This window comes from Sus scrofa, chromosome X (assembly GCF_054392235.1).
Source record: "Sus scrofa isolate SSC_HxYL_T2T_F1_AM1 chromosome X, Sscrofa_HxYL_maternal_Yorkshire_Landrace_v2.0, whole genome shotgun sequence".
NCBI lineage: Eukaryota > Metazoa > Chordata > Mammalia > Artiodactyla > Suidae > Sus > Sus scrofa.
Genome location: NC_139401.1, coordinates 69,375,538 through 69,400,276, shown reverse-complemented (window position 1 = coordinate 69,400,276; position 24,739 = coordinate 69,375,538). Strand labels below are relative to the sequence as shown.

General features: G+C 37.5%; 1 long non-coding RNA gene across 1 annotated transcript in view; it reads right to left on the bottom strand.

The window, feature by feature from the left end:
- Positions 1-22,622, bottom strand: part of LOC110257855 (uncharacterized) — an 83,491-nt gene extending 60,869 nt beyond the window's left edge. The window contains exon 1 of the long non-coding RNA XR_002340873.2: positions 22,503-22,622. This is a non-coding gene — a long non-coding RNA (uncharacterized LOC110257855). The remainder of the gene's footprint in view (positions 1-22,502) is intronic.
- Positions 22,623-24,739: the final 2,117 nt, after the last annotated feature.

Below are 24,739 nucleotides of genomic sequence, written 5' to 3'. Positions count from 1 at the left end.
TTAGCACTATTTCTCATTTTATCATTCTATTAGGTAGATACATTTTCTTGTGATTTTAATTTTCTTTTCAGGAGTTCCCATTGTGGCTTGGTGGAAATGAATCTGACCAGGAACCATGAGGTTGCAGGTTTGATCCCTGGCCTCGCTCAGTGGGTTAAGGATCCGGTGTTGCTGTGAGTTGTGGTATAGGTCACAGACATGACTTGGATTTGGCGTTGCTGTGGCTGCTGTGTAGACCGGGAGCTGTAGCTCCCATTGGACCTGGGAACCTCCATATGCCATGAATGTGTCCCTAAAAAGCAAAAAAATAAAATAAAATAATTTTCATTTCAGAAATGGCTAGTGATTAAACATCTTTTTTTTTTTTTTTTTTTTTTTTTTTGTCTTTTTGCCATTTCTAGGGCCACTTCCCAGGGCATATGGAGGTTCCCAGGCTAGGGGTCGAATCAGAGCTGTAGCTGCCGGCCTACCCCAGAGGCACAGCAACACGGGATCCGAGACACATCTGCAACCTACACCACAGCTCATGGGAACTCCGGATCCTTAACCCATTGAGCAAGGCCAGGGATCGAACCCACAACCTCACGGTTCCTAGTCAGATTCGTTAACCACTGCGCCACAACGGGAACTCCAATTATTTAGGTCTTAGTTTATTTCATGAGCATTTAGTAACTTCCAGAATATAAGTCCTCTAAGTATTTAATTAAGATTATATCTAAGTATTTTATTTCCTTAGAATAGTTATAAATTATATTGTATTTCTAGTAGTTCCTTGTGGCACAATGGGTTAAGAATCTGGCACTGTCACTGCAGTGGCTTGGGTCACTGTTGTGGTTCGGGTTCAATCCCTGCTTCAGGAACTGCCACACGTCATGGGTGCAGCCAAAAAACTGTATTTCTAAATTTTGGTTTCTACATTCAACGATAGCATACAGAAATGTGACTGATTTTCCATATTGATCTTGCAGCCTGTGACATTGCTGAAATTACTAAATCTAGATTTTTGTAGATTCCTTGAGGTTTTCACATAGACAAACATGTTATCTGCATATAGGAACAAATTTTCTTTCCTTTCTTATTATGATATCTTCTATTTCATTTTTCTGCCTTATTATAGCAGCTTGATTGCTCTCTCTCTCTCTCTCCCCCTTTCTCCCTCATTCCCTCCCTCCCTCCTTAGGATACCTTTTATTTCATTTCCTTGGCTTACTACTGCAGCTTGAATTTATGGTATTCTATTAAATAAGAGAGGTGACAGAAGACATGCTTACCATTTTCTTGACCCTAGAAATACATATTCTGTCTTTCATCATTACGTATAATTTAAGCTGTGGGGTGTTTGTAGATGCTCTTGGGTAATTCCTCATTTTCCAAGAATTATCATGATGAACTGGTATTTGAATTTACCATATGACTTTTTGTCATCAATTAATGTAATCTAACCATATGATTTTTCTTCTTTGCCCTATTTATGTTTTATTTTATTTTATTTTATTTTGTCTTTTTGTCTTTTTCTATTTCTTGGACCGCTCCTGCGGCATATGGAAGTTCCCAGGCTAGGGGTCGAATCGGAACTGTAGCTGCCAGCCTACGCCAGAGCCACAGCAAAGCAGGATCTGAGCCGCATCTGCAACCTACACCACAGCTCACAGCAACGCCGGAACCCCGACCCACTGAGCAAGGGCAGGGATTGAACCCGCAACCTCATGGTTCCTAGTCGGATTTGTTAACCACTGTGCCACGACGGGAACTCCAAGATGTTTTATTTTTCAAATGCTAAACCAGCCTGGGAAAATTACACTTGATCATGATGTTTAATTTTTTCCATACACTAATGGAGCCAATTTGTTAATATTTTGTTAAAAGTATTTTTGGTCTAAGATGATGAAAGATAAATAATCTGTGGTTCTACAGGGTTGTTGTATGAATTCTGAATATTACGTATTCTAATTTCATATCATGGTAATAGCAGTGCCAAAATGAGTTCTATTTTTTGAATGAAATTTATAAAGTTAGTTTTCTTTTTTTTTTTTTTTTTTGCTTTTTAGGGCCGCACCCACAGCATATGGAAGTTCCCAGGCTAGGGATCCAATCAGAGCTACAGCTGCCGGCCTACACCACAGCCACAGCAACGCAGGATCCGAGCCACATCTGCGACCTACATCACAGTTCACGGCAACACCAGATCCCCAACCCACTGAGCAAGGCCAGGGATCAAACCCACAACCTCGTGGTTCCTAGTCGGATTCGCTTCCACTGTGTCACAACAGGAATTCCAGTTTTAATTATTCTTTAAATAATCTGTAGCATGTAATGGTAGAATCATCTGGGTCCTAAAATTTCTATTTTAGAATCATTCAAATTACAATCTCTTTTCTTTTCTTTTTTTTTTTTTTTTTTTTGTCTTTTTGTCATTTCTTGGGCCGCACTCGAGGCATGTGGAGGTTCCCAGGCTAGGGGTCTAGTCAGAGTTGTAGCTGCCAAGCCTATACCAGAGCCACAGCAACGCAGGATCCGAGCCACATCTGCAACCTACACCACGGCTCACGGCAACGCCGGATCCTTAACCCACTGAACAAGGCCAGGGATCGAACCCTCAACCTCATGGTTCTTAGATTCATTAACCACTGAGCCACCACGGGAACTCTACACTTTCAATAACTTTAATTGTCATAGAACTACTCGAGTTGTTCATTTCATCTTGGTTTAGACTTGGTAGTTTGTCAATTTTGAAGAATTGGTCTTTTACCTCTAAGTCCATGAATTTTGAGTATAAAATTGTTTGTATTATTTTTTCTAATGGCTGTGAGATCATTCCTAATACTAATGACATCTTCTACATTTTTGTTATTCTTGCTACAAGTTTACAGCTGTATTAAAATTTTATTCCACAGATTTTCTCTACTGTTTTCCTGTTCTCACATTAACTTCTTTGCTTATTTTTTCCTTCCTTTTACTAGTTTTGGTTAAATTATACTCTATTTTTCTAGTTTCCTGAGGAAGGAGGTACATTATAGAATTGAGACTTTTTCTCCTTTCTAATGAAAGTATTTATGGTACAAATCCCCCTCCATTATATGCTTTAATACTGTCTCACATATTTTGATAGCTGTGCTTATATTTCCTTTCAGATACATACACATGCATATATATGAGCATATTTAGATACACATATATAAAATTTTCCCTTTTAAGATTTTAACCCACAGATTATTTAAAAGATTATTGTTTTGAGTTCCCTTGGGCAGTGGGTTAAGGATCCAGCATTGTCACTGTAGCAGCTTGGGTCACTGCTGTGGCATGGGTTCAATCTCTGGCCCAGGAACTTCCACATGTCACGGGTATGGCAAAAAAAAAAAAAAAGTGTTGTTTAATATCTAAGTAGTTAGAGAGTTCCTTGTTCTTTTTCTGCTACTAATTTTTAGTTTGAATCCATTGTAGTCAAAATATACAATGTATGATTTCAATTGTTTTAAATTTGTTAAGGTTCATTTTATGGCTAAGATTTAGTCTCTTTTGGTAAATATTCCAAATAGTATGAAAAATACTATATACTATAAAATAGTATTTATTTTTTGGTAATAAAAAGAAGTTAGCTATCAAGCCAGGAAAAGATATGGAGGAAGTTTAAATGTCTGTTGCTAAATGAAAGAAGTGAAAAGGCTATACATGCATGATTCCGACTGTTTAACACCTGGAAAAGATGCAACAATAGAAGTAGTAAAAATATCAGTAGTTGTCAAGAATTTGAGGGAAGGAAGAAAGGGAAGGATGAAAAGGCAGAGTACAAGGGATTTTTAGGGTAGTATAACTACTATGTATAACACTGTAATGATGGATGCATGTCATTACACATTTGTCAAAAACAAGTAAAATGTATAATACAAAGAGTAAACACTAATGTAAGTTATGGACTTTAGTTAATAATATATTAATATTGGCTCTATTGTAATAAATGTACCATGTAAATAAAGCACAGGAATAGAAAAAACTGTTTTTATGGGGGAAGGGAAGGGGTATATAAGAACTTTCTGTACTTTCTCAATTTTTTTGTAAACTGCTCTATGAAATAAACCCTATTAATTAAAAAATAATAATATACATTCTTTGATTGTTGGGGTTTCTATAAATGCCAATTAGGTCTTGTTGGTTTATGGTGCTGTTGAGTTCTCTCATATACTTACTGATTTTCTGTCTAATTGTTCTGCCAATTTTTGTGAAAAGAAGGCTGAAGTCTCCAAATGTAATTATGGATTTGTCTATATCTCATTTTAGTTTTATCCGTTTGTGCTTCACATATTTTACATTTCTATTGTCTGGTACATATACATTGGGGATGCCATATCTTCAAAGTGAATTTTATCATTATAAAATATCCCTCTCTTTAGTAAAAATTTTTTTGCCTGAAGCATAATTTACCTTATATTAACACAGCCGCTACTGCTTTCTAGTGAGCTTTTTATTTATTTATTTATTTTTGTCTTTTTGCCTTTTCTAGGGCCGCTCCCGCGGCATATGGAGATTCCCAGGCTAGGGGTCTAATCGGAGCTGTAGCTGCCGGCCTACGTCAGACCCACAGCAACGCAGGATCCGAGCCACATCTGCAACCTACACCACAGCTCATGGCAACGCCGGATCCTTAACCCACTGAGCAAGGCCAGGGATCGAACCCACCACCTCATGGTTCCTAGTCGGATTCGTTAACCACTGAGCCACGATGGGAACTCCTGCTACTGCTTTCTTTTGAATAAGGTTCGTATGGCATATCTCTGCCTACTCTTTTACCTTCAATCTACCTATAGAGTCATATTTGAAGTGAGTCTCTTATTAACACATATAATTAGGTCATTGTTATTATTCCACTGACAATCTCTTATCTTTTAAATGGTGTATTTAAACCACTGAAAGCTAATGTAATTATTAGTATATTAGGGCTTAAGTCTGCTTTTTTATTTTTCCTGTCTCTTAATTTTCTATTTCTCTATTTTTTTTTAACCCACTTCTCTGTGGGTTACTTGGACATTTTTTTTTTTTTTTTTGAACTCTGATTTACTGCTTGTGTTATTAGCATTTTTCTTTATATGGTTTTTAGTGGTTGTTCCATATTATATATACATTACTTATTGCAGTTTACTATGTCAACATTCTACTAGCTCAAGTTAAGTGTAGAAACCAACCTTCCTTTATGTCCTTCACCCTCCCCCATCTATACCATAATTGTCTTAAATACTTCCTTTAAATACATTTTAGATACAACAACAAAGCATGATCCATTAAAGAAAATCTTGATGAAAAAAAAATTGATAAGTTGGACTTTATTAAATAGTACTACTCTATGGAACACAATACAAAGAAGAGAGACAAGCCATAGTAGGAGAAAATATTTGCAAAATACATATCAGATAAATGACCTGTACCCAAAATATACAAAGAACTCTTAAAACTCAATGATAATGGATAAGCAATGAGATCCTGCTGTATAGTACTGGGAACTATATCTAGTCACTTATGATGGAGCATGATGGAGAATAATGTGAGAAAAAGAATGTATATATATATGCGTGACTGGGTCACTTTGCTGTACAGCAGAAAATTGACAGAACACTATAAACCAGCTATAATGGAAAAAATCATTTAATATTTTAAAAAACTCAATAAGAAAATAAGAAATTCAGTCAAGAAAATAAACAAAATATCTGAATAGTCACCTCACCAAAGAAGATACACAAATGGCAAATAAGAATATGAAAAGATACTCAACACTATATATCATAAGAGAATTGCAAATTAAAATGATGAGATACCACTACACACCTATTAGAATGGATAAATATTTTTATAAAGACAAGTGCTGGGAATTCCCTGGTGGCCTACCAGTTAAGGACTCAGCATTGTCACTGCTATGGCTCAGGTTACGACTGTGGCTCAGATTCAATCGCTGGCCTAGGAACTTCTGCATGCCATAGGCATGCCTCCCCCCCGCCAAAAAAAATGCTTTAAAAAAAAATATATATAGGACAAATGCTAGCAAGGACACACAGCAACATGAACTCTCATTCACTGCTGGTGAGAATGCAAGATACAACAGTCACTTTGAAAGATAATTTGGCAGTTTGTAACAAAACTAAACATACTCTTACCATATAATCCAGCAATCACATTCCTTGATATTTACCCAAAGGAGCTAAAAACTTTTCTCTGCAAAACAGCCTGCACATACATGTTTATAGCAGCTCTATTCATAAAGCTATGGACTTCAGGTAACAACAACATATCAGTCATGAAAAATCAGAAGCAACCAAGATGTTCTTTAATTGGTGAATGGTAAACAATATATCAAGACAATGGAATATTTTTTAGCACTAAAAAGAAATGAGCTATCAAGGTATGAAAAGACATGAAGGAAACTTTAATGCATATTAAGTGAAAGAAGGCAGTCTGATAGGGATGCATATTGTATAATTCTGACTATGCAACATGGAAAAGGCAAAACTATAGAGACAGTAAAAGGATCAATGGTTGCTGGGATTGGGAGGAGAGAGAAGGATGAACAGATGGAGCACAGAAGAAACTATTCTGTGTGATACTGTAATGCTGGATACATGACACCATGCATTTATCAAACCCATAGTGTTATACACAAAGAGTGAACTTTATAGAATATAGTTAATAGTAATATATGAATAATGGTTCATTAGCTGTAATAAGTGTACCACACTGGTGCAAAATGGGCGAACTCTGTGATTGGGTAGAGAGGGTAGTATCAAAATATTACCTACCCATTGAGAACTCTTATAGGAACTCTCTGTACTATCTGCTTGATTTTTCTGTATGTCTAAAACTGTTCTATAAAATAAAATTTATTAATTTAAAATGCTTTAGTTTAAGAAAAGAGAACTAAGTATCTAGTGGAGAGAAGGGGAACAGGCTTTCTCCAGAATTATCCACAGCAATATTGAAATGCCAGAGAACAGAGCAAGTATAACAAAGTTCTGAGAAAAAGAAAGGGTGAACTAAAATTACTATGCTGTTGTTTTTTAAGTATAAACACAGAAGAAAGTCATTATCTAACTTTAAAATACTCAGAAACAAAAATTATCTATGAGAATTTTCTGAAAGAAAAAGCCAAAAATTACTTCCAGATAAAACAGCTACCGAAATTTATATGGGCAATGGAAATAAGCTAAAATAGTTAAAGCAATTTTTTAGAAGAGAAAAATGTTTAAAGACAAAATACATGATGACTTAATAAAAATCTACAATAATCAACATCATGGTATTAGTAAAAGGGGAAAAAACAGATCAAAGGAACAAAATGGAACAGAACTAGAGCAACAAATACACAGACAAATCGTTTCTGACAAAGGTGTCAAGTCAGTTCAATAAGAAAAGGGAAGTCTTTTCCAGCAATAATGCTAGAACAACTGAATATCCACATGCAAAAATAATAGGCATTGACCATTACTTAATGCAAAATGTAAAAATTAACTTGAAATGGATCAAAGACCTAAACGTAAGAAGTAAAATTATGAAACTCCTAGAAGAAAACAAAATTTTTCCCAACTTGGTATTACATAAGTATTCTTCATGTAAAATTTTTTAAATCCACAAACTATTAAAAACAATCATGAAGGAATTTCATCAAAAAAATTTCTCATCTCTGAATGATATCCTTTAAGAAAATAAAAATACATCACAAACAATGGGAGAAAATATTCACAATACATGTCTGACAAAGGACTTCTATCTGGAAAATATAAAGAAACATGCTACCTCAAATTAAGACAAACAACTCAATTAAAAATGGTCAAAAAAATAGGACATTTCACCAAAGAAGATACAGATGTCGAATAACACATGAAAAGATATCCAACATCATAGTCACTAGAGAAATGCAAATTAAAATTGATAAGATACTACTAAACACCTACTAGAATAGCTTTAAGAAAAAAATATGAAATGCTAGTAAAGATGAAGAAAAACTGTAAACTTTTATACATTTCAGGTGGGAATATAAAATGGTAAAGCTTTTTTTGAAAACTGTCAGTCTCAATAAGAGACATAAATAAGTTAGACATACTCTTAAAATATGATCCAGTAATCCTACCCCTAGGTATTTCCCTAAGATGAAAATAATATATCTATATATCAAAACTGGTATGCAAATATTCATAGAGGCAAAAACTGGAGAGGCCAAAAAGTCCTTCAATCAGTGAATGAATAAACAAAAATCTATGGCGTTGTCTATTTTAAATTATTTGTAAGTGATATCTAAATTGAAAAAAAAAAGGAAGACAACAAACTTGGAGAAAATATTTGCAATTTATTTCCACATAGGGCCACACCCCTTTAAACATATAAAGAATTCTTTAAAATTGCAGGAAAAAATTATCAAAAATCCAATGGAGAAGTTCTCATTGTGGTTCAAAGAGTTAAGGACCCAGTGATCCCTGGCCTTGTTCAGTGGGTTGAGGATCTGGCGTTGCTATAAGCTGTGGCATACGTCACAGATGAGGTTTGGATCTTGTATTGTCATGGCAGTGGCGTAGGCCTCAGCTGCAACTCCAATTCAGTCCCTAGCCCTGGAACATCCATATGCTACAGGTGTGGCCATTAAAAAAAAAAAAATCCAATAGATAAATGGAAAAAGAAGTAGTTACATAAAAAAACTTATAAAGACGATATTTAAATTGAGAAAATGATCAAACTCACTCAAAAAAATTTTAAATGCAAATTTAAAATTCACTGAGATGTCATTCCTCACCAGATTGGCAATATTTTTAAAATATGAAAATTGAGAAATGTGAATAAAATCAGTGAGTGGACTGTATCGATATCGATACCCTTATTGTATTTCCGCATGTTTTGAAAAATGTTACCACTGAGAACTAGGTAAACAATACATGGGCTCTCTCTGTGCTATTTCTTACAACTATATGTGAGTTTACAACTATTCCAAAATAATCACACCATTGTATATGATACTTAAAAGACGGAAAAAAGTTTCATTAAGACAGGCTTGACTAAATGTGATAAATACGTATAAAGGAAAAGTAAGAAGCCACTGCAAATATATGTACCTATGTGTACCTAATGCATTATGTGTGCATATATACATATACAAACACATACAACACACACACACTTATGACTATGGTTTATTGTTAAACGGAAAAAATAAAAACAGCATGTTCGTTAAGATCCTACATTTGCTTAAAACAAATACATACATATAGACACAGATGTCTATGAGGAAAACACATTCAGTTGGCAAAGTTGTGAGGACATAGGAACTCCCATATATGAATGGTGCAATGCAAACTGTACAATCATTTTTAGAGGGATATTTGGTAATATTTAAAAGTAACTAATAACTTATAGGACTATCTATCCCATAGATATATCTTAAACAAAATGAAAATTTATATATACAAATTTATTCATTTTAGCCTTGTTTGCAATTGGGAAACACCAGAAAAAATCTCAATGTCCATACGCAAGAGTTAAATAAATTACAGTCCATCCAAACAATGAAGTACAATGTAGCAGTAAAAACAAAGAATGAGGAAAATCTCTATGACCTGATATGAATTGATTTCCCGTATACACTGGAAATGAGAAAAAAAAAATCCAAAACCACAGCCATAGAGTGCAATCTTTCATGTAATAAAAAATGAGATATATAAAAATATACATGTACTAGTTTATTTGTGCAAAAGATACACAAGGATAGAGCAGAAACTACTAAGATGGGTTACCTACAGGAGGTGGTTGGGAATAGGGTAGTAAGGATCAGAAAATGGGGAAAAGGTATTAGAAATGTGGAAGGGAGTGACACTTCTCTTTGTAAACCTTTTTGTACAGATCTGACACTTGGAACCATGGTAATGTTTCATACAACCAAAAAGTAAACACATATTCAACCTTACCAGCATGTAAGGGAATCTCAAAATGGAATGCAAATAATAACAAACCAAAGTGTAAACCAAATAGATGACAGAAACAAACCAAACAGGGTGGATAATAAAATAACAAACAGTATTTTTGACTATACACTGTAAGACTAAAGGCAAACAGAACTGTACAGAAATACTGTAGTTAGGAAATTTGCTTCTCAGAAGGGTCTATTTTAGTAATTCTGAAACTCTTCATGGTTTAGACATATACACAAAAACAAAAAATTCTAACGTTCTAAAATTGAGTAATCAAGCATATATGCTGAGAATAATGAGAGTCAGGGTTCTCATTTTCAAAAAAAAATGAATTATATTTAAGAAAAAAAAAAGACTAGAATAAAAAGAATCCTGAACTTTTAACTGGAATCAGACACAGTAATAGGAATTCATGGTTTAACATGGAAAACACATGAAAGAAAACCATACATAAACACAAACATACAGTAAAATATACATAGAAATAGGGATGTCTATGTATGTGCATATAAATGTATACTTCCAAGCTTTATTGATTGTGAAGGTCTGGGAAAAATGATATCCCAGCAGCAATGAGCACAGAAATAGTTTTCTAAAAACTGTTCTCTGAAAACGGAAACCAGGATTCCTTATAGAAAGGACCAATGCCAGAGTTGGGGTGGTGGCAAAACAAGATGTGCCTAAAATATACTGTGGTGTTAGAAAGTTATAGCAATGTTCAATAAACATGGAAACATATTAAAAGGACAGAAGAGCCAATCTAATGGTGAAAGCCAATGGCCAAAACCTGTCAGCCACAGCAACAAAATAATGATAGTATTATAACCAAAAAAATGAAATAAATATCAGTGAGTCCATACTAACATAAATATCTTGTTAAATAAATAAAATGGTGAGAAGGGACAGCTCTTCCTTGCAGAATTCCAATTAATAAATTTGGAAGGAATAATGGAAATTTTAAACAAAATGAGATAAAAACTAACACAATCATCATGGCATGATAAGAAACACGACATTTGGAGTTCCTGTGGTGGCTCAGCAGTAATAAAACAAAGTAGTATCCATAAGAACACGGGTTCAAGCTCTCACCTTGCTCAATGGGTTAAGGATCTGGCATTGTCGTGATCTGTGATGTAGATCACAGACGCAGCTCAGATCCCATGTTGCTATGACTGTGGCAAAGACCAGCAGCTACAGCTCCGATTCGACCACTAGCCTGGGAACCATATGCCATGGCTGCGGCCCTAAAAAGACAAAAAAAAAAAAAATGACATTTGCATAATCTCAAATTATATCTCCATAAGATACATATAAAATTGAAAGGGAAAAGCAGTAACTTTACAGTGGAAAACCCTGGTATACTTTAACCAAGAGATCAAAAGTTAACATCCATGTATTAAGACAAACTGATATTATGCACATATGATGCAGAAGAAATGGCACAATATTACTTCAGAAGCATGATTGCCAAGTTTGCATAACATGAATTAAATCATGAAAAATTCCAGTAAAATAAGACTGTAAAACAACTATTATAAAAATGCTCATACAAGCAGTCACATTCTTGCAACAAATACTGAAATAGAAAATCTTGTCAATAAAAATGAAATAAAGAAAAACAAGTAGAAATTGGCTATATTCTTTAAAGACAAAAACAGACCTCAAAGCAAAGAAAATTACCACGCATAAAGTGGAATTACATAATGGTAAAATAGTCAATTCAACAAGAAGCCACAACAATTAAATGTATTTAGCACCAAACAGAGCTTCGTAATATGTGAAACAAAAACTGACAAAATAAGAAATAGACAAATTGACAAGTATACTTCAACACTTCTCTGTCAGTATTAGAATTAACAGGCAGAAAATCAGCAAGAGCCTAAGACTGAACAAGATCATCAACTAAGGAAACCTCTGCAGTGGTTATACAACATTCCATGCAACAATAATAGAAGTCATACTCTTTTTAAGTACACATAACAACATTCACAGAAAGCAAAGCCTAATATACATTAAAAAAAATTGAAAGTATACAAAGTATTTTCTAAAACCGTAATATAATTCAACTAGAAATTAATAACAGAAAGATGACAGGAAACTCCCTAAAGAACTTAAATTTTAAAAATAATTATACTTTCCATTCTCGGAGGCAGAAATTTTTGTACTTTTCATACTTCAACATAACATTTTCAGTCTTTACATTCAAAACAATTGTTTTAAGAGTTCCCGTCACGGCACAGTGGTTAAGGAATCCGAGTAGGAACCATGAGGTTGCGGGTTCGATCCCTGCCCTTGCTCAGTGGGTTAAGGATCAGGCGTTGCCATGAGCTGTGGTGTAGGTTGCAGACGCGGCTCGGATCCTGCGTTGCTGTGGCTCCGGTGTAGGCCGGTGACTACAACTCCGATTCGATCCCTAGCCTGGGAACCTCCATATGCCACAGGAGTGGCCCTAGAAATGGCAAAAAGACAAAAAAAAAAACAAAAAAAAAACCAATTGTTTTAAAGTCCTCAAACCACTAATTCTGTCATCTGTCATTTCAGTCGGCAACAGGCGATGGATTTTTCTCCTGATACAGATCTATGCCAGGCTAATATTTTCTAGGGAGTGGCCCTAGAAAAGGTAAAAAGACAAAAAAAAAAAAACATTTGAAGAGGGAGTTCCCATTGTGGCTCAGTGGTTTACAAACCCAACTAGTATCCATGAGGACGTGGGTTCGATCCCTGGCCTTGCTCAGCTCTGGCATTGCCGTGAGCTGTGGTGCAGGTCACAGATGTGGCTCAGATCCTGTGTTGCTGTGGCTGTGGGATAGGGCAGCAGCTATGGCTCTGATTTGGCCCCTAGCCTGGGAACCTCCATATGCTGTGGGTGCATCCCTAAAAAGACAAAAGACAAAAAAAAAAAAAAAAGAATATTTGAAGGAAAAAAAGAAGTCAATGTTGACAGACTCACTGAGAAACCAGATGACATGTTCTCTAGCATCACATCTCTAAAAAATCCTCTCTGGGATGTGTCTAGCAAGACCTGCAATTATTGATTGAAATCCACACTCACTTCCTCTAAGAATGCTAAAACATGTTCTAAAACATCACGGATATTCTGCTTTCAACAGGGCTACCGTGACAAACTCCAGGGGAGGGTAGTTGACAGTAGCGCTAGAGAAGGGGACTGTATGTATAAAGTTTGGCATTTCAGGCTTATGTGTCTCTCTGCTGACTTTCCATGTGCCCTTTAGACATAAAAAAACTATCTTCCCCATCCATTTCAAGTACATCTACAGATACATCATAAAGCAAGTAATATTCCTAAACTTCCAATACCTAACCATGACCATGGGTAGATCAGTCCTCACAAAAGCATTCCAGTGAGTTAATGTGTAAAGTACATCCTACATAACAAATACTAAATAAGTAGAAGTGATAGATCTATTTTTATTAAAATCACAGAGAACTTTGAAGCAATGCTCAGAATCTTGTAGGACTAAACAGGCTTCATATATATAATTTGGGATCTGCAGTTGCAACCTCTCACATTGTTATACAACTCAGATATTCATTATAAGGTTTAAGACGTACAATTCAGAAGCCCAAGCAAGAGGCCCAAAAGACTTCTATATTGAAACATGGGCCCAGCCTGACCCTTCAAAATTCTCTCAGGGGGAGTTCCCATTGTGGCAGAGCGGAAACAAATCCGACTAGGAATCATGAGGTTGAGGGTTCGATCCCTGGCCTTGCTCAGTGGGTTAAGGATCCAGCATTGCCATGAGCTGTGGTGTAGGTCGCACATGCACCTCAGATCTGGCATTGCCATGGCTGTGGTGTAGGCCAGCAGCTGTAGCTCTGATTAGACCCCCTAACCTGGGAACCTCCATATGCCGTGGGTGCAGCCCTAAAAAAGACAAAAAAAAAAAAAAAATCAGGGATCTTTAAATATTAGTTATCATTGTCTGCTTTGTATATTCATCCTACCTATCTGTAAAACGGTAGTAAAAATCTCTTTATTCAATCTACTTAGAGGTGGGATCAAAATGGCAGAGGATTAAAATATGGCACTCACCTTCTCCAAAAAAAAAAAACACATCCCAAAAAAAAAACCTACATGCAGAATGATTCGCACCGAACATCTACTGAATGCTGGCAGAAGACCTTAAACCTCCAAAAAGGACAAGAAACCCTCCACATAACTGGGTAGAACAAAAGGAAAAAGAGAGAGAGAGTAATCAGGACAGGACTAGCACTCCTGAGAGGGAGCTGTGAAAGAGGAAATGAACCCACACCCTGAGAGGTCACCTAACTGACAGGGAGATCACCTGAGACAGAGGGACCTCAAAGCCTCAGAGAAAAGCACAGCATCTGGACTGAGAAGGAGGGCAAAGCAGAGAGAGAGCCACACACACCATCAGTACCACCTCCTGGGATACCACAGCCTGCAACACTCGGAAGGGGGATGTGTACTAAGACTCAGGCTCCAGAGGTCAGCTCCAGGGAGAGAACTAGGGTTAGCTGTGTGAAGACAACCTGAAGGGCTAGGGAGAGGTGTGCCAAGGGCTGGGGAGTTGAGCAGCATAGCCAAGGGAACCTGAGAGGAGGTCTGGGCCTGCAGGAGAAGCAAGGAGACATGGTTGGGAAGGGCAAGAGGAGGAGGGGTGGACCACTATAGGAATATCTTTCTCTGCTAAAAAGCACAGACACTTGGGGTTCCCGTCATGGCACAGTGGTTAATGAATCCAACTAGGAACCATGAGGTTGCGGGTTTGATCCCTATCCTTGCTCAGTGGGTTAAGGATCCGGCATTGCCATGAGCTGTGGAGTAGGTTGCAGATGCATCTCGGATCCCACATTGCTGTGGCTCTGGCACAGGCCAGAGTCTACAGCTCTGATTCGACCCCTAGCCTGGGAACCTCCACATGCGGCAGGAGCGGCCATAGAAAAGGCAAAAAGACAAACAAATCAAAAAAAAAAAGCATGGACACTTGGAGGGTAGGGCTATAGATGGCAAGGCACCTCTTGCCTGAGCTATGGGCAGCAGGCCCCTCTTGTGGGGGCTATGCGTGACAGTGCTTCCTGCATGGGCTAAGTGCAACAGGGCAGCTCTTGAGTGGTCTACAGGTTCGGGGTGGGGGAACCACCACAATCATCTCAGACTCCAGAGGTAGGCATGGTCCATAACCAGTAGGGGTCCATGAACAGGCACCACCTAGGGCCCAAGTCACCTCAGAGGTCAGCACAGAGGAGGTCACTGCAATAGAACACCAGCCAGTTGTTGCTCTCACTCCCCTGAGAACACACACGCTACCATTGCCACTGCCAAATGCTCCAAGCACCATATATACCTGCTTAAGGGTCACTGACACTTCCCAGGGCCCTGCAACTAGGAGCAGTGCCACCTTCCCTTGGGTCCTTGTCACTGTCAAGAACCCAGCAACCAGGCACTGGCTACTAGCCCTGCCCATTGCCTCCATCTTCCTGGAAGCACATGCAGGCTGTACAGCAGCACGAGAGTTAACAGCCTGCATATGCTGAAGAAAGAAAAGCAAGCATCCAAACCAAACACAGCCCTCATGCCAAAAATAAACAGTAAGCCCTCACAAAATATCCAGGGGCACTCTCACATACAAATAGCTCGTCAAGACTATAGCAGTTGTTTTCCCTAAACTCACAGAATAAGAAATATGTAAGCAAAATGAAACTCAGGAGCCATTCCCAATTAAAAGAACAGGAGATTCCCCTGAAGGAGAAAACAATGAAAGAGACCTCTGTGGTCTAACAGACACCGAGTGCAAAAAGAAGAGAGTGAAGATACTGAAGGAATTAAGAGTGAATATAAAGGAAGTAAGAGCAGATATGAACAGTAATGCAGATTACTTTAGAAAGGAACTAGAAAATATGAGAAGCCAAGAAAAATTAGAAAATTCATTTGCAGAGACGAAAGCTGAGTTAAAGGCACTGAAGAGCAGAGTGAATAATGCAGAGGAATGAATTAGGGGCTTGGAAGAGAAAATAATAGAAATCACCCAGTCATGACAGCAGACAGAAAACCAAATTAAAAAACATGAAAGCAATATGAGAGATCTAGGGGATAAGACAAAGTGGGCCAATCTACACATAACAGGGATTCTAGGAGGAGAAGAAAAGAAAAGCAGATTGAAGGTATATTTGAAGAAATTATGGCTGAAAACTTTCCAAATCTAAAGGAAACAGATAACAAGATACAGGAAGCACAGAAGACCCCCACAGAGTTGAATCCAAACAGGCCCACACCACCCATTATAATAAAAATGGCAAAAGTTACATATAAAGAGAGGATTCTAAAGGCAACAAAAGAAAAACAAAGTATTAATTATAAGAGACCCCCCCCATAAGGCTATCAGCTGATTTCTCCATAGAAACACTACAGGCCAGAAGAGAGTGACAAGATATAATCAAAGTTCTAACAGGGAAAAATTTGCAGCCTAGAATACTCTACCCAGCAAGAATATCATTTAAAATCAAAAGAGAAATAAAGATTTTCTCCAACAAACAAAAATTAAGAGTGCAGCGATACTAAACCCATTCTAAAAGAAACACTGAAAGGGCTCCTCTAAATAAAAAAGAAGAAACAGGATGGAGAAAATCATAATTGAAAGCTAATTACTTAAATAAGCCAGTATATAGACCTAAAAGAAAACTTTTAAAACCTATTGTAAAAGCAACAATAAACACAAGGAACAGCAAAAGGATAAACAGGAAGATGTTAAAAAAAGGACATCGAAATCATAAAATGTGGGGAAGGAAAGTAAGAAAAACTAGACTTTTTTATTTAGAATGTGTTTGAGCCTATATGACTATCAGTCTAAAGCAAGCAGATATAGGAAGGGGTTGACATCCTTGAAAAACAGGAAAACCACAAATCAAAACCAAACAATATATCCACAAAAACTAAAAAGAAAAAGACACAAGCATAAAATAAAATCATCCAACCAAAGAAAGAAAGGAACAAAAGAGAAACGCACAATCAACTGGAAAACAAGGTTTAATGTGGCAATAGGTATATATTTATCAACTAATCTACTTAAAGCTGTTTTCTCCAGTTCTTCAATATTCACAGGCCCCCAAATTAAATTTTGTATACTTTTTTCTTTTCCATAATGCAGACCAAAATTAAGGCAGCAAATATTCTCCACAACTTTTAGTCAGTCTTCAAATTTGAATAACAAAACAAAAATTGAAGAAACAATGCCCAATCTACATATCTTAAGAAATTCAATGAGCTCCAAATAGAATAAATGCAAAGAAATCCACACTGAGGTATAGTATAATAAAACGGTTGAAACCCAAGAAAAAGAGACAATCTTAAAAGTAAGAAAAGAGAAGTAACTCATCATCAGAAACCATGGAGGCCAGAAGGCAGCAGAATGACATATTTTAAATGGGGGGGGGGCCTATGAATGAGCAAATCTATTTTGGACAAAACAATCTTTCAAAAAGAAAGGGAAAGAGATCAACTTATGGCATGACAGCCTGAGGAGCTCAAGTGCCCTGCTCCCCAGTGAAATTGATTTAAAAAAAGAAAAAAACTATTAGAAAAATAACCTTACAAGCCTCTAGAAATGGTTCTAAGGACAAACAACAAATGAAAATAACAACTATTTAAGATCTTTCAAAATTCACTAAGGTAGGACTTCTGTTGCGGCAAAGCAGAAACGAATCTGACTAGTATCCATGGGGATGCAGGTTCCATCTCTGGCCTCGTTCAGTGGGCCAGGGATCTGGCATTGCAGTGAGTTGTGGTGTAGGTCGCAGAAGCAGCTTAGATCCCCCGAGTTGCTGTGGCTGTGGTCTAGGCCAATGGCTGCAGCTCAGATTCGACCCCTAGCCTGGAAACCTCCATGTGCCATGGGTGTAGCCCTAAAAAAGCAAACAAACAAACAAAACAAAACAAAAAACCCACTAAGGTAAGTCTGTAGTATTTGAACCAAGACTACAGTCTCCTCTCCACCCTCCCTCTCCTATCCCAGCTCAAGGAGGGGAAGACTCCACTCAAGATTCCTGAAGCCAAGAACACAAGGCTGTCTTTCCTCACCCAAGGTGCATTTAGAAGGCTTTCTTCCCTGAAGGAACAAGGCATCAGAGTTTCCCAGCCACCTAGCCTTAATGCATGTAGCCTATTGCTAGGGCTGAGTCCTAAACAAGTGCAGTTTAGAGGTAAGGGTTCCCTTCTGTCACCAGCCCCCACTGGTGGAATGGAGACTTTAACTGGGTGTGGGACCCTGAACATCCCTGCCCTGGGTTGTGAGGAGAGAGGGGGCAAACCAAGAGGATCTCTGGTTGTACTCTCCCCTCACTAAGCACTCGGCTAATAGAGCAAAATTATGACTCTGAGAGAAACTTGCCGTTGTCCCTACCCCCACCTCAAAAGGCCAGACTCAGAGCTTTTGTTTGAGGGAATCAGACATTAAAACAGCTCCTATTCTCTTCTCAAAGGAACTGAACTGACTTCATTTATAAGACCATGGTGCAAGTCAAACCTAAAGGAGCCTTGAAAACACAGGTCGTAATGAAAGGCAATTGGGAGAAGATTCAAAATATAGGCTAAACTATAGGTCAGCTAGTTTACAGAAGAGAACTGGGGAATAAGGGAGGGGCCCTCTTGGAGTCGGAACAAATATCAAATACTGATCTCAATACCTACTTTTTCAAAGGACCCATAATTTGACTCAATTAGTTTTCAAAGCAGTTAATGCCCTAGGGCATTATGGAAAACAATTAAGCAATCAGTTCACAGTTAAGTGGAGCTTGGATGCAGGGTGTGGTCAGCAGGTTAGCTCTAACAAAACCATTGTCATCCCAGAGTGATGGTGGGTATATTCAAATTGCACCTCCCTAAGGAGCAACATCAGGGAACTAACCTTGTGGGAGGCTCATTAGATACCACCTCACAGCCTCCAGGATGGCCAGAATTGCCTAAAGTCAGATAATGACATGTGCTGGTGAGAATGTAGACAAGTTAGAGCCCTCATAAACTGCTGGCATGAGTGTAAAATGGTGCAGCCACTGTGGAAAAAAGTCTGGCAGTATCTCAAACGATTAAACAGAGTTATCATATGACCCAGCAATAACAACCTTAAGTATACACCTAGAGAAATGAAAAAAACAGAAACCTGTACATGAATGTTTTAGCACAATTATTCTTAACAGTCTAAAGGCGGAATCAACCCAAATGTCCACAGATGGATGAACAGATAAACAAAATGGAGTATATCTGTATTATTTACAGAACATTATTCAGCCATGAATGGGATGAAGTACTGATATATGATACCACATAGATAAACTCTGAAGCATTATGCTAGGCGAAAGAGACAATCACAAAAGACCATCATTATGATTCTATTAATATGAAATCTTCAAAACTGGGAAATATAGAGAGATAAAAGTAGGAGTTCTCTTGTGGCACAGCAGGTTAAGGATCCAGTATTGTCACTACAGTGGCTCAGACCACACACGAGGCCAAAAAAAAAACAAAAAAACAAAAAACAAGTAGATTATTGGTGGCCTAGGGCTGTGCAGGTCAGGTTCAGGGTGGGTATGGGTTTATGGCTAAACATATGGACTTCCTCTTGGAGTGATGAAAATGTTCTAAAATTGACTGTAGTGATGGTCACACACACACTAAAATCTATTGACTTGTACTCTTAAAACAGGTGAATTGTATGGTATGTGAATTATATTTCAATAAACCTGTCAAAAAGAGAACCAAAGGAGAAATGAAGACATTCTGGGATAAACAAAAGCTGAGGGAGTTCACTGCTAACAGACTTATCCTAATGAGAACTGCCAAAGGGAGTTCTTTAGGCCAAAATGGAAGGATACTAGACAGTAACTCAAAAGTATGTGAAGAAATAAAGAATAGGAGTAAATGTAACTACATAGGTAAATATAAAAGCCAGCATTATTGTATTTTTTTCGTTCATAACTCCTCTATTTCCTATATGATTTAAAATGAAATGGACAGGCTGATCCTAAAATTCATATGAAATTGCAAGGGGCCCTGAATAGCCAAAATAATTTCGAAAAAGAAAAACAAAGTTGGAGCACTGACACATTCCAATTTTTAAAATTATTACAGGAGTTCCTGTCATGGTGCAGTGGAAACGAATCCGACTAGTATCCATACGGACTTGGGTTCAATCTCTGGCCGCACTCAGTGGATCATCGGTGTTGCCATGAGCTGTGGTGTAGTTCACAGACGCAGCTCAGATTCCACATTGCTGTGACTGTAGTGTAGGCCAGCAGCTGCAGCTCCTATTAGACCCCTAGCCTGGGAACTTCCATATGCCGTGGGTGCGGCCCTTTTAAAAAAAGCAGAAAAAAAAATTACTACAATCTGCAGTAATCAAAACAGTGGGGCGTTGGAATAAGGATAGACAAAGAAACAAATGAAATAAATTTGAAAGACCAGAAATAAACTCATACAATTGATTTCAACAAGGTTGCCAAGAACATTCAATGGGGAATGAAGTCTCTTCAACATAAGGTGTCATACACATGTAAAAAAATGAAGTTGGACCTCACATTGTATATAAAAATTAACTCAAAATGGATCTATGGCATAAACATAAGAGCTAAAACCACAGAACACTTAGAAGAATACATAAAGATAAATCGTCATGACCTTGAATTTGGCAAAGAATTGTTAGATTTGACACCCCAAGTACCAACAACAAAAGAAAAAAAAAAATAAAGTGGATTTCAGACTTTAAAAATCTGTAAACCTAAGGACATTACCAATAACATGCACAAAACATACAGAATGGGAATAAATTTGCAAATCATATATATGATCAGTCCAGAATATGTAAAGAATAACTCAACAACAAAAAGACAAACATCTAAATTAAAAAAACAGGCAAAGGACTTGAATAAAAATTGAATAGTTCCAATTTCTCTACTTCCTTGCCAACACTCTCTTCCTGGTTTTAGTTTTTAAGAAATTAGACTCTGCCCTCAATTTAGAAGAAATTTCAATTGGCTCATTACTGTTAACCAGATAACAGGCATTTAAAAATTCATTTTTAAAAACTGACTTTTAAAAATTTATCTTCAAAATTTACAAAAAAATAACCCATGCTAGAAAAAGTTCATATGTCACAAAAGTTTAAGAAATGCATGGGGAAAAGAATCACTTTAAAATAACAGTTACAGTTAGCTCTGGGGAAAGAGGAGAGATGCAATCAGAGATGGGTACACAAAGAACTTTATAATGGTAATGTTTAATTTTTTCTTTGGTAATGCTTAATTTTTTATGTCTGGCTGGTGAGAAGAGAGGTTTTCTGTATTATTATTTATATGTTTGTCCTTAAGTATATCACAACATATATAGAAAGTCCCCCAAAAAAGACAAAGAAAAAAAGTTAACATTAATGTACCACCACTAAAACACTAAATCATACTAGAGAGGGTATTCTGAAACTTAACTTTCCTCACATAAAAATTCATTATAACATCTTCTAGATCAAAAGAGTGTAAAGAGGCAAATGTTTCCACAGCTGCAAAATATTTCATAATACAAATGTTCCACAATTTATTCCAAACATTCTCCCATGGAATAGGTTGTTTCCAGTTCCTTGTCACAAAAACAAAACTGCAAAGGCTTCCTTGTTTATGAATCCTTATACACTGGTCTTTTTATTTCTGTAGAATGGATTCTTAAAAGTCAGACTATTAGGGTCAAGCGATAGCTGTATTTTTTTATTTACCTAAATGTTGTCAGAGTATTTCTTCAAAAAGCTGCAGCAATTCATACTCTCCAGAAATGTATGAGTGAAATATGAGCGCTTCTTGAGTGAAATTTTTTAACCACATAATCATTTAAAAGATTAAATTAAATTGTACTGTCTTTCCCTTATAGTAAATATGCTATGATATTATGCTTAACAAATTTATTTTCATCAGGAGATATGAACGCGGGAAATATAGCTCTTTTCTTACTCAGCTAACAATTCACAAAATAATGTACCAACTCCCCCAAATATTATCTACACACACACACACACCCCTCAACCTCTGGGATGCTTCCAGAATAAATGGTAAATATTATATGCTCAAAAGCCCTCATCTGGGGTATATATAAAGGGAAGAGGAAAAAAACATTTTAATCTAGCCCACAATGAATATGTTACAAAGTGACTGGTATATCAAAACTACAAAGTTTGCACGCGAAAGGTAGCCCTAAAAAAATAAGGACGGGTAGGCGGAACAGGTTAGGCAGTTCCTGAAAGCGCTCTAAGGGAGATAGAGTATTTCATTTGCGGGCGGCACGGTGCCAATAAAAACCCATTTATACAAGTTAAAAAGAGAAGAAAATGACCCAGAATCCCTCCTAGGAGCTAGTTTCTGCAAGCACCTAGGCTTATCCATGGTAGTAAGGTTATTAAGGAGAGAAAAAAATTAATCTCCGATATTTTGAAGAGAGCGAGAGAGAAAAATGAAATGCAGGCCAGCTCCTCCCCCACCCAGCCAGGCCACGCAATCCCAAAGTGTGTAATCTTGCTAAAAGTCATCTTCCAAGCCGATGTGAGGCTCAGCACTCACCACAAGTATTGGCGAGTTCCCGAACCTTCCTTAGCAGATACATCCTTTGCCTGCCTCTCCAATCTGGTACGCCTGCATCGCTTTCACATTATGCAAACGCCGCCATCTTAGGTCTCAGATGAGCCCTAGGGGATAGGGCGATAGAAACCCAGGTTGGGCGTCACAGCCAAATATGCCCCGCGCCCAACCGCCGTGCACTCCCCAAATGGCTCCCCCGGCAACCTGAGCCAGCCGCCTGGCGGCCCCTCCCCCAGTGTTCCTGACCGCTCGCACTTCCTGTTACAGCCTTTCTCACCCCTAAAATTCTCTCCTCTCTCCCTTATTTCTTTTTTCTTTTTCCATCCCAAATTTCTTTTACTTTTCCCCGACTCCTTTCTTTCCACATTTCTAGATAATCTCTCGTTCTAGTCAACTTTCATTTACCTCACACGTGTATGGCATTTTAAAATAGACAAACTTATTTTTCTGTTATTTTACCACATTATCGCAGTATAACGTAACTGAAGACTGATTGTCCCTATTTTATAGGCGAGAAACCTAAGACTCAGAGAGATGAAGCCAATTTTCCAAAAGTTGCAATAGGTAGTGAATGTTGGATGGACAAAACCCAATACTTTTCACTCCGCTTAGCTTTGTGCTTCTATAGATCACCATCTACTTCAACCGACTAATTAAAAAGATGGGAAAACTGAAGACAGAGATGGAGAGGATTTAGGCCAGAATTCATACTGTAAGAAAATGACAAAACAAGATGCTTGGAGTTACCGTTGTGGCTCAGCGGAAATGAATCTGACTAGTATCCGTGAGGACACAGATTCCATCCCTGGGTTACAGATCAGGCATTGCTGTGGCTGTGGTATAGGCTGGAAGCTACAAGTCAGATTCAACCACAGCCTGGGAACCTCCATATGCTGTGGGTGCAACCCTAAAAAGACACACACCAAAATAAAAATTGCTTTTTTTGTTTAATTCTGTAACAAAGTGTCTTTCTAAAGGGGTTAGGATGCTATTCTCTAGTCTCAAAGTCCTTCTTTCAGACTTAGCTCAAATCCTGAATCCTCTAAGAAACCTCTATGTTTATCAAAATGTTAATCTTTTTTGGTCCCTCTCCAAGAGGAAAAATACACTAGCTGCATGCTGGCCCCCAGAACATTTTTAATAATTGAGGCTGAAACTTGGTTTGTGAAGCACTGTGCATGAATGATGCGAAAGGTTAGTAGGGGAGGGGTTTGTGCTGCACAGATAAGGAAAAGGCAATTTAGAGGGCTTTTTTAAAAAAGAGGTCTTAATTCCTTTACAAAGGAATACTTTCTATATTCTATTTTTTTTTTTATTTTCCCACTGTACAGCAAGGGGATCAAGTTATCCTTACATGTATACATTACAATTACATTTTTTTCCCCACCCTTTCTTCTGTTGCAACATGAGTGTCTGGATATAGTTCTCAATGCTATTCAGCAGGATCTCCTTGTAAATCTATTCTAAGTTGCGTATGATAAGCCCAAGCTCCCGATCCCTCCCACTCCCTCCCCCAGTTTCTATATTCTAATGTTATTTCTAGCTTTCTACAAGAATCCAGCATAGAACACCTCTTATTCTATTCATTTGCATTACCACTTTCTCTTTATATTGTTATTATCACTCTCAAATAGAAGGTAATGGTAGAGAATTGTATAAACAACTAGGCCTTGATGTGTGGCCATTCTTATGTAAAACACTGCATAGAGCCCGTCTGTGTTGTCAGTAAGGTGTTTAGCGAGGTGAAAGGTCTTAGCGTAAGCTTAAAGTGTCATTTCCTGGGGTTTAGACATGTTTGAGCACAATTTGGGAACTGGTTGGTAGGCCAGACACAAAAAATCAATTGCAAGAGGAACTGCTGAACTGCTCAGAATGAAATCATCTTAAGAGAGGAGGGAGCCCGGCAGACAATCTAGGGTAAATTGAAGATCAATTCTAAGTATGACAGGGGATCTGTGACTTCAACCATCTTTTCCCCTCAAGTGGCATATCTCTTGGTTCTACTACCACACGTATTTATTTTAAGCCAGGTACATAACATCTCTCTTCAGTGACTTAATGGTAAGTAGAAAAGTGGATAAAAATGAGTGAACGCTATTACAGTTTTGCTCTGATGATAGTTCTGGAGCAAATCACCATTTGAATTTTAAAGAAATACATATAAGGGTTCCAGGCATGGCCCAGAGGAAACGAATCTGACTAGGAACCATGAGGTTGGG